Below are 11,712 nucleotides of genomic sequence, written 5' to 3'. Positions count from 1 at the left end.
GCTTAAAGGGATTTGAGGTGGCAATGCCCCTATAGCACGTACTTCTCCTTTGGGGTGCTTATTGGCACATTGGAAACAGGGTAACCTTGGGCAAGATTTACGTAAAGTTGATTGATTATTGTAATACATGGTGGCCAGGATATGACCTGGACAGTAAGGAAAAGTGGCCAAGAAATGGATCTTTGCAGTATAACACCATTTTACAGTTGATGTTGTTCTGTACGTGAGAGGGAAAATGGGATGAAGTTCTGTACGTTGATTTGTTTTTCTATTTGAGAGACAAGCCAGAATGGCAGGCTGAGTGTGGATTGATGGCAGTTAAAGCATGTGTGAGTGATAAATGTGAGGTTTGTGTAAAAGGAAAAGTTGTTTAGAGCACTTGGCATTAAAAGAAAGTTTGCGTCAGGGGAAAGAGATGGATGTTGATTTACAAGTGGTTTCAGCAGAACCAAAAGAACCTGATTCTGTTTTGTCTGCCCCCACTTCATCTAATCCTATTTCACCCAACCCTATCTCGCCTAACCCCACTTCACCTTTCCCTCTTTATCCTCCTCTACCGCCTTCACCTGATCCTTCTTCTCCGGGAGATGATCAAGATCTAACTGTGATACAAGGAAATGTGAAAAATGCTGGGAAGGAGGATAGCAGTAGCGAGGGTGATGATAATAAATCAGTGACACCGGTGTCCCATCGGACTCGGTCAAAGCTTGCTCCGGTTCTGGGTAGAACGGGAAAAGATTTGGGCAGACAAAGGCGGACTGTGATTGCCCCCTTGAGACAAGGAGTAGGAGTAGAGGGGCTGGTGTTTGTAAAAGTGCCTTTCTCCCCTGCAGACTTGATAATTTGGAAACAGTAAGCTGGAACTTATAGAGAAAATCCTGATCAAGTAGCAGGGGTGGCAAAAATGATTATGAAAACTCAGAATGCAGATTGAGAAGATATACAAGTAATATTGGATAATTTAATGGACTCTACTGAGAAAGAGATGGTGCTTAGAGCAGCCAAGGAGAAGGTGAGAGAAGATCTCAGAATTGGGGTGGTGACAGGGACTTTAGATGAGAACTTTCTGACCGAGGATCCCAGGTGGGATCCCAATGCCTTTGGGGGACATGCAGAGGCTGAAGAGATATCAAGAGTGGCTCCAGATAGGGGTTGGGAATGCTATACCTAAGGCTATGAATTGGTCTAAATTGTATGAGGTAAGAGAGGAAAAGAAAGAATCCCCTGCTGCATTTTTGGAAAGGCTTAAGGAGGCAGCAAGAAAGTATACAGATCTTCAACTAGAAACAGAACAGGCGAAAGTTGAGCTTGCGTTCATTTTTCTTAGGCAGTCGCAAAATGATATTAGGAGAAAATTGCAGAAGTTAGAAGGGGAGGACTTAAGGAATTTGAATAAATTACTTGAAGTGGCTTGGAAGGTATACAATAAGAGGGAAAAAGAAGCTAGAAAAAACAGCAGCAAAATCTTTTGGCAGTGATCCAAGGAAGAGAGGATCCAGGTTTCAGAGGACGTGGCAGAGGTGGTCGTGGACTGGGGAGGGGTGGACGTGGCAGAGGACAAGGGAGATGGGTTTTGCCAAGATTAGGGTTAAATCAATGTGCTTATTGTAGACAAGAGGGGCACTGGAAAAATGAATGCCCGAATTGGTTTAACCAGGGCAATCAGTTCAACCAGAATCAAGATACTTTGAAATTAATGGTGCCGGGGGAGTACAGCAGCTGACTAGAATCAGAACAAAAACCAATATAGGAACCTTTAGTAACTATACAATTGGGAGATAAAGAAGTAAAATTTCTGGTGGATACAGGGGCTACATATTCTGTGCTAAATGATCTAAAAGGGCAAATTGAAGACAAAACAGTAACAATAGTTAGAGCCACAGGGAAGGAGGAGAATTGGACATTCCTTCAACCCCTGGATTTGTGTTTTGGAAACAAAGCTTTAATACATGAATTTTTATATATGCCTGAGTGTCCAATTCCACTTTTAAGATGAGATTTATTTGCAAAACTTGATGCAGTCATAACTTTTGAGAACAGGGAACTTTTAATGAAAATACCTGAATCAAAGACCGGACAAATTTTAATGATAAAAGAAAAACGAGTCCCTGCTATCCCTTGGGAAGTAGAGGACGCAGTAATTCCCTCTGTATGGGAAACAGACATACCAGGAAAATCTAAATTGGCACAACCAGTACATGTGGAATTAAAAGAAGGAGCAAAAGTTGTGCAGGATAAAGAGTATTCAATAAAGACAGAAGCACGGCAAAGAATAGTGAAGATTATTGACAAATTTTTGAAGTACCAAATTCTAGAAGAATGTGAATCAGAATTTAATACACTGGAAATAGTATTTCTAGTAAAGAAACCAAATGGTGAGTACAGACCAGTACAGGATTTGAGAGCGATAAGTGGAATAACTAAAGATATTTACCCAGTGGTAGCTAATCCTTACACATTGTTAACATACATGAAAGAGAAATAGAAATGGTTTACTGTAATTGATTTAAAAGATGCCTTTTTCTGCATACCCCTTGACAAAGAAAGTAGGAAACTGTTTGCCTTTGAATGGGAAAATCCAGACAATGGAAGGAAAACCCAGCTCACCTGAACACAACTCCCACAAGGATACAAGAACAGTCCAACCCTATTTGGAAGCCAGCTGGTTAAAGAGCTGGAGATTTGGACTGAGAATGGGCAAGTTGCGAGGGAGCAATACCTGCTGTTACAGTATGTTGATGATATACTGATAGCTACAGAGGAAAAGACAACCTGCATAAAGGTAACAATTGAAATTTTAAATCAGCTGGGAATGAGAGGATATAAGGTGTCTGAAGAGAAGGCACAAATTGCCCAGCAGACTGTGATTTACCTGAGATGTGAAATCTCACAAGGGCAATGTAAGCTGGGTACTGATCATATTCAAGCTATTTGTGCTATTCCAGAACCCCAGAACCTGCATGAGCTGTGAGTCTTCCTCGGGATGGCCGGATGGTGCCACCTGTGGATCATGGACTATGGACTAATTGCAAAACCCCTGAATGAAGCCCACAAGACACAGCCATTTACCTGGGGCAAACCACAGAAGGAGACCTTCCTCAAACTGAAGGAGGCATTGACAACAGCTCCAGCATTAGGACTGCCTGACCTATCCAAAGATTTTCAGCTGTTTGTGCATGAAAGATCACACCTAGCACAGGGAGTGCTGACCCAAGGCTTGGGAAGCTGGAAAAGGCTGGTAAGCTACTTCTCCAAACAACTGGACCACGTGAGTGCTGGATGGCCTTCATGCCTGTGGGCAGTTGCAGCCACCGTGATGCTGACACAAGAAACTAGGAAACTCACGATGGGTAGACACATAGATGTCTATGTGCCACACATGGTGACCACTGTTTTAGAACAAAAGGGGAGCCATTGGCTATCTCCAAGCAAGATGATGAAATTCCAGGTAATCCTGATTGAGCAGGATGATGTCACACTAAAGACAACTGACCTCTTGAATCCAGCTTTGTTCCTAGGTACCACAACTGAAGAAGGCCCATTGGAACACGATTGTGTGGAAGTGATAGAACACACCTGTTCAGCTAGAGCTGAAAGATGTCCCACTGGAACAGGCAGACTGGGAGCTGTTTACAGATGGAAGCAGTTTTGTGGAGAACGGGACCAGATACCCTGGATATGCAGTAACAACAACAGGTGCAGTGGTGGAGGCAAAGCCTTGCCAGCAAACACATCTGCCCAATGAGCAGAACTGGCTGCTTTAACCAGGGCATTAGAGCTGAGTGAAGGGAAGAAAGTAAATATCTGGACTGATTCAAAATATGCTTTTGGAGTGGTGCATGTACATGGGGCACTGTGGAAAGAAAGAGGACTGCTGTCTTCTCAAGGCACACACATTAAACATCAAGATGCAGTCCTGCAATTAATAAAAGCAGTACAAAAGCCTGAGCAAGTAGCAATCATGCACTGCAAAGCTCACCTTTAAAAACTAATGTATCTCAATTCAATTTACCTCCAGAACCAAAATATTCAATAGAGGATGAGAAATTGAGACGCTCACTGAATGCACAGAAGAATTCAGAAGGGTGGTAGGTGACTACACAGGGACAAGTGTGGTACCCCCCTTGATAATGAGAGAAGTTCTACAAATTGAACATAACAAATGTCATTGGGGTGCAGAGGTATTGGTGAAATTGTTCAAACTAAATTTAATTTCGGTACAGATGTTAACAATGGCAAAATCGGCAATGTCAAAATGTGAAATTTGCTTGAAGAACAATCCAGTGGCTAGACAACAGGCACAATTGAGGAAAATTGGGGTAAGAGTAGAACCAGGAGATTATTGGCAAGAAGATTTTGTAGAATTACCAAGAACTCGAAGATATAAATATCTATTGGTAAGGGTTGACACGTTTTCAGGATGGCCAGAAGCTCTTCCCTGTCACACAAATCAAGCAAAGGAGACAGTCAAGTGGTTACTGCAAGAAATCATTCCAAGATTTGGGGTGCCTCTAGGAATATCATCAGATAAGGGCCCACATTTCATAGCCACAGTAGTGGGAGAGGTGAGTAGGTTTGCTGGGAATAGCTTGGGATCTCCATACACCATGGAGACCCCAATCCAGAGGACAGGTAGAGAGGATGAATCAGACCTTGAAGAGGCAAATCAGGAAAATATGCCAAGAAGCTAAATTGCAGTGGCCACAAGCTTTACCAATAGCACTGCTGAGGATTCGGATAAAGCCTAGAAGCGGGATGTCAGTCAGTCCTGTCCTGGTTTTAAGGCAGTAACTAAAAAATCACTAGAAAACTTACTTTTTTCTTGCTGTGAGATATGGATTAGAACAAGGGCAAAACAGGCTTAAAAGGAATAAAGCAAGTTTATTAACAAAACTACAAGAATAAGAACACCAGAATAAACTTCCAGAAAACCCTTTTATCCCCCACTACCCACCATTTCCTTGTTCATATGACAACATAGAGACAAAAAACTTCGGAACTTTGGTGTTTAAAACAGTCCCAATTTCTGCTAGAGTCTTTTCATCAGCCTTTGTAGAGAAACAGAAGTTTCTTTCTGCTAATCTATGGAGTTTTTCACGAGAAAACTATTTCTGCTATGGTTTTCTATTTCTCTGATGCCAGCTGCCTGGAAATCTGTCATCAGTTCACTCCTCCCATTTCACATCACTCTGAGGTGTGTATGGGTCAATGAGTCTAGGGATGTCATTTTAAGGATGAGTTATTCAAAGGCAAAAGTTCTCTTCATCTGTCTCTGTGAGCTTTTCTGGAAAACAATTTTCTCATTGCCCTCAAGGCCTCAAATCTTCGCTTCACTCTGTTCCATCACCTCACTGTCTCACAATTACTCTACCTTTTGCTCAAAATCCACTCTTTGAACACTCCATTCCTCCCAATATACTCTGTCATGAATTAAAGGAGTCTTTTCAAAACAGTATTGTCTGTCTCCATAGCTTTAACAGAAAAATATTTCAGCTTCGAAAGCATCTCCTTATTCTCTCTTCCCCATCTAAAACTTAACTCTTTTCTTCACTGTCTTCTTCATGTCGATTGTCTCTCTCTCTCTCTCTCTGGGTAAAAGGAGTAATCTGTATGTTTTATCCAGGTAGTAAAAGAATTAAGTCCTGGAAAGCTGCAGCTGTTCATGGTGTCAGGTTTCTGCCCAACAGCAGAAACTGCAAACCAAGCCAGGCCGGCCGGCTCCGTTTCTCCCCCCCCGCCCTCTGTGGCCTTGTCTGGCCTGGACGGGGGGAGGAGGCCGAGACAGAGCCTGTTACCTCGTCAGAAGCCAGAAACCAAAGAGAGCAAGAGAGCCCTGGCTTTACATCTTAAGATGGTGTTCACAAGTTGATCTCAGTTTTCAATGGTCAAAATTGCTGTCAGTTCTTAGAAATGACCAATAATTGGTCACAAGAAAAGACTCCCATCAGCATCTCGCAGCTTCAACTTTCTCCCAGCTCCCAAAGCTATCTTAAAGGTAGTCACCCCATGACAACTGTTGATTTGGAAACTGTATTTTCCAGGAACAACAAGGGTTTATCTGTGAAAGTAATGCAACCAGAGTTCAAGATATTTGTTTGGACACAGAACAAAATAACTGCAACTCTGAAATACATCCTACCGAGACTTCTTAAACTACTTGTGCATATAGGATGTGGATGTGCATGTTTGAGAACTGCTTGTGATAGTGTACTTATAGAAATCTTAGTAGTGAATACAAAAAAATCATTCAAATTTTTGTGTTTGCAATTTTACTAAGATTGCAGGAGGTGATTTTTCTTATGTAGGCACAGTTATTTCTTATCACCTTTTACAGTCCATTTACACACTGATCCACCATTTATTGCCTACCTCTATTGGGATGAATCTCACTCTGGTAGAGCAATTGTTGCTTCAGCAGGATTTAATTCAAATTTTTGAAAAGTAAAAATAGGAAATCGGCCCTCGTGATAAAGAAATTGCCTGAAATTTTTTATTTGGGTTGTATTGGATTAATTGAAATTGCTTATGCTTTGAAATAAGAAGTTGAATGTATATTTTAATTGAAAATTGATTCTTTGCTTTTGTTTTTCCTTTTTTCTTGCCCTTATCTTTTTCCTGCTTTTCTTTTTCTGTCTGATTTTCTGTCTCTGTTTTCCAGGGTATGCTACCAACCTTTGACGAGACCTGAAGACTTCGTAACAACGCTACAAAGGAGCCCTCTTAACGATGATCAGGAGTCACGGGGTGGTGTAAGGAACGGTCTGAAATTTCCCTCATTTGCCTCACGAGCATGGCAAGAACAGAGGCCAAGACCCTGAAGAGCCCAGGGGACTTTGTGCAGGGGTTCTGGCCTGGTTGAGGTGGATGCTTGCTAAGCCATTGTTTGAAAGTGTGCTTGACCTACAGCACAAGAGTGATTGTTTGCAGGTGTTTGCTGTGCTGCCACGGTACACTGCCTTCGTTCCTGCTGCTGAGCAGGGACTTGTAAGGAGCGGGGCCTGTTCAGTGCCTCACACCTGCTTCCCAGAGCAACGGGTCACACCACAATAGCCTATACATCTCCCCACCTTTTGGCCAACTGCCCCTTGCCTTGAAACTTGAGACTCTAAAGGTGACTTTTCTAAGTTGCTTTTGGAGAGAGAGTTCCCCACAGAAGAAGACACGGTTGACCCCATCTTGTCCATTGGTAGCTATTACCCCCGCCCCCGCCCCCGTTTTCTCTCTTTACTTTGCCTCTTTATTCCTGTCTCTCTTTCTCTTTCTCTCCTTCTCATCTATTGCATAACCCATGATGCTGGCACTAAAATAAAGATGCATTGCTGTTGTGATTTAAACTGAAATCCCTTGGTGTCCTTTTTGCACTCTGAGATCAAACGAACCTCTCACGACGCCCACCTGTGTGAGCAGATTGTGACACATGTATACTTCAATGTGTGCACAAATGATGAATAAGACAATTTCTAGCATCTGTGTTGTTCATCAGACCAGGGGAGATGTTAGGCAGGAAGAAAATTTAACAAAAAGTTTCACTGATATGAATGCTTACCGGAAGGTTCTCTAGAAATGAAAGCAAGCATGGATATATAAAAAGATGTTTTTAGGGCCACTTATTGCTGAAACCACTGAGAGAACAAAGGTTTAGTCGAGTTGGAAGGTTTAGAACAAAGGTTTAGTCAGTTAGAAGGAGGTTTTATGGCTAAAGTCCAAAAGATTTAAGTGGTCTTCAAACAAAGCATGTTTTCTACTAACTACCAAGTAAAAAAGCATGTTTTCTACTAACTACCAAGTAAAAAAGCATAGGCAGACAGAAAGAAGTTTTTTACCAAAGCAAAAAGAATTTTCCACTGCAAAACAACTTTCAAAGTTTACCATGTAATTACTAACTCAAATGATTAGCTAGTCACTAACATAGTAAGGTAATTTTAGCCGTTTTGATAGAATATATGTACATGTAAAGGTATTGTGTATGATGCTGATTGGTTGTTATGTAATGATACACACAGCAAAAGAAAGAGATATAATGCACTGTAACCAGAACTAAGTGGGCTTCAGGAGACAGGGCTTGCCTGTAGCCAGCAGCTGTAGGCTGACCCCCTGCTGTAATCTAGTTGATAGAATAAACAGCATTCTAAAGAGCCATCTGAAGTCCCCATCTCCCTGCTGGCTCTAACAGTTCTGCCCTCTCCCTGATCCTGTCCAGGGATGGAGCATTGCTGTGCTTTCAGGAAGCTGTTCTAGAAAGACTCAGGCATTCCAAGCTCCTTTGCCCTCTGTGCATGCTTGCCACAGAATCCCTCACAGCCGGCTTCAGGGCATACTCAGCTTGGCTCTTCCAAAATCCAAGGCCTTCAGGGTGCTCAGTTAAACCTTTAACTCCACAATGCTGTGGAAGCAGACATTCAGCACAGGGACCTTTCCAGACTGATCTGTGCTCGTTCCTCTGCATCTCTGCACAAAACACAGTGCAGGAGAGAATGGCAGGAGGGGCCTGTGTGTCACAGTGCTCTGGATTTGTGACCCTTCAACTCCACAGAGATGCAGGTTAAGTGAAAAAGCCAAACTGTTTATTGATGGGATGCAAAGCAAAGGGATGAACTGAGGGTGAAAAAAGGGGATGGGCAAGGTCTGAGGGCCAGAAGAAGGGAGCTGTCAAAAGGGAGGGAAAGTGGAGGGAAAAAGAAGGGATGGGCAGTGTCTGAGGGCCACAGGGAGGGAGCTATCAAAATGGATGGAGAGTGGAGGGAAAAAGAAGGGATGGGCAGTGTCTGAGGGCCACAGGGAGGGAGCTATCAAAAGGGAGGGAAAGTGGAGGGAAAAAGAAGGGATGGGCAGTGTCTGAGGGCTGCAGGGAGGGAGCTATCAAAATGGATGGAGAGTGGAGGAAAAGAGAAGGGATGGGCAGTGTCTTAGGGCTGCAGGGACAGAGATATCTAGAGGTAGGGAGAGGGCTGAAGCCATGCGAGCTTCCCACAGGCTCAGCTGTGCCAGTTGCCAGCAGTGCCTGGAGCTCCAGCTGGTCTCTTCTGATCGCAGCGTAGCCTCATCTTCCATAGCATCATACACGAAGACCGATTTCTTAAGCCAGCAGACGAGCGGAATTCTGCAGTTCTTTCAATAAATGTCTGCTGAAGAACTGTGTTTCTCTCAGAAGAGTTGTCATCTCTTCTTAGAGCTTGAATTGCTGCAAGAGAGGGGAACAGAGCCATGATCAGAGCCCAGATCTGTGGGAATCCAAGGAGAAAATCCTGCCAGAGCCATCCCAGCCTGCTCTTGCCGTGGCCACAAGAGTGAAGAGGCCAACAAGATCAGCTGCAAGGTCCTGATCACCAATCCACACCCCACCCAAATCCCCGCCCCATGTCGCTGAAATCTCTCTGTGATATTCCCACACCACCAAGGTGTCCACACAGGGAGAGAAGCCCTCTGAAGCCGGGGCACGGATTACAGCTCCCTCCCCGGGCATTGCAGACCCCCAGTGCCAGCCCCTCACTGCCCGCTGCCCTCACTCACCCTCGATGAGGGCCTGCAGCTCCTCCTGCTGCCCCCTCAGGGGCTCCCTGGCCATCCCTGGGAACACAGAGCCTGTCAGGGCCCCGGCGGCACAGCTCCCTGCCAGCGGCGCTGCCAGCCCTGTGGCCACACGGCCTCCCGCCCCGGCAGGGCTCAGCCCCAGCCCTTGCCGCATCCTGACTCAGCCCAAGGGCACGGCTGCCAGAGGCCGGCAGCAGCCCCGAGGGCAGCCGGGGCTCCAGGGCGCCGGGCCCGGGTGCCGCTGCCGGGGCAGCAGCCGGGGCCGGGGCCGAGCTGCGGCGGGGCGGGGAGGGAGCCCGGGCTCGTGGCTCACCGAGGAACCTGACGGCCGCCTGTCGCAGGGGCTCCTGTGGGCTGTCCAGGTACGGCAGGGCCCGGCACAGGTGCTCGGCCGCTCGGCTCTCGTCCTGTGCCAGCTGGAGAGAGCGGCAGGAGGGAAGGGTTGGCGCGGGCTCTGCCCCTCGGCCGGGCGCTGCCTGTGGCCAGCCCCGGCCTCCCGTGCCCGCCCAGCCCTGAGGCCCGGCCAGCAGCCGCTGGCGCCGGGCTCAGGAGGGGGCAGAGAGCCGGGTGCTGCCCGAGGAGCCGCGCTGTGTCCCTGGCCCGCAGCCCCACTGGGCTGGGGCTCCATCGGCACCCGGCTCGGGGCCACAGGAGCCTGGAGACGAAGCCGTGTGGCCCAGGAAGGGGGCGGCATGTGGGGCACAGGCTGGCGCCCCTGGGTGCAGCACTGGGCAGGGGCCACAGATGCCACCCCCACACACTGAGCACTGGGGGCAGGGAGCTTCTCAAATTTGGTTTCTCCAGGCCGTTCTTACCAGACACTCAGCAAACTTTGACAGCTGCTCCGTCCTCACAAGCCGCTTCAGATTCCTCCTCTTGAGGAACTCGGCTACATGAAGCAGCGTTTCCCGAGAGGCCTGGAGAGCAGCAGAGATGCAGAGATGGCACTGCAGCCCAGGGCACAGGACTCTTGTCTGGGTGACAGGGCCCAGAGGAAGCCGCAGCCTGGGAGGTTCCAGGACAGGAGGAAGCCGATGCCCCTCCCAGGGATGCACCGGCATCACACAAAACCTGACCTTCGCCACACGCTGGTTCTCATCATGACAGTGGATGAAGAGTGGAATCAGACTCTGGTCCAAAATCTTCTCCAGGGGCTTCTTTCCCTCATCCACTACCAAGTCCATTGCCTTGAAGAAGAGGTCAAGGGAGAGCAACTGCACATGGCTGTGGTCCTGGAGGAAAAGAAGAGAAAAAGACCTTAATACCAATTCCTCCAGGCTCACCTGGGCAAAGGCCCAGAAATCTGTAAGACACAAAGTTTCTGGGCAGCAGCCAATGCCTGTGGCTGGGGGCACAGAGCCTTACATGATCAAAGAGCAGCAGGAGTGCCTGAGCCAGCTTCGGAGCAGTGGTGCTGCATATCCCGATGTCTTTATTGTTGAGAATATTGATGAACACCTGGAGGGTCATGCCAACCACATCTCCATCTGCATCAGCCAGCAGGTCCTGAAGGCTTCGAGACAGGCTGCACATTCTTATGGCCTGTTTGGAACACAAGGCTGTGCTGGGAAGCCCTGAACAGCTGCAGCGCCAAGACCGCCCTGGCACTGCAACCCCACCCTGCTGCTGCTGGGCCCACAGGTCAAAGGCCTGTCCTGAAGCACTCAGGCAGGTGAGCCAGGAGAGCTGGGAGCAGCTGCCTCAGCTCCTGAAGCCCAGCCAGCCCAAGGGGCTGCTTTGCCCAGCACAGCTTCAGCCGCTGTCCCGTTCTCACCATCGAGGGATCCTTGCTGAGCACCACGAGGCCTCTGAGCGCCAGGCGACGCCTCTGCCTGCACTCGCTCTGCAGGTGCCTTGACACGATCTCAAGGACGCCGTCACCGTATTTAGTCAAATCTAAGCACTCGAGGACCTGAAAGGCACCGGGCAGTGACAGGGGAGCCGGCCGGCAGGAGCCTGGAACTGCACAGGGCTGGGCCCAGGCAGCAACACAGGGCGCGGGCACCATCCCAGGCAGCTGCGGCTATGCAAGGGGACAGGGCTGGCAGGCAACTCAGCGAGGTAGTGCTGGCCATCGGGCTCACCTCCACAAGGAATGCCAGGAAGGACAGATCACAGCATGGCTCCTCCCTTCTGAGTGACTTGAGCAGGTGGAGTGCAATGCGGGAACAGAAGGGGATC

The sequence above is a fragment of the Poecile atricapillus genome, chromosome 32, assembly GCF_030490865.1.
Source record: "Poecile atricapillus isolate bPoeAtr1 chromosome 32, bPoeAtr1.hap1, whole genome shotgun sequence".
Classification (NCBI taxonomy): domain Eukaryota; kingdom Metazoa; phylum Chordata; class Aves; order Passeriformes; family Paridae; genus Poecile; species Poecile atricapillus.
The sequence above is the reverse complement of the archived record's forward strand: the minus strand, read 5'-3'. Positions refer to the sequence as shown.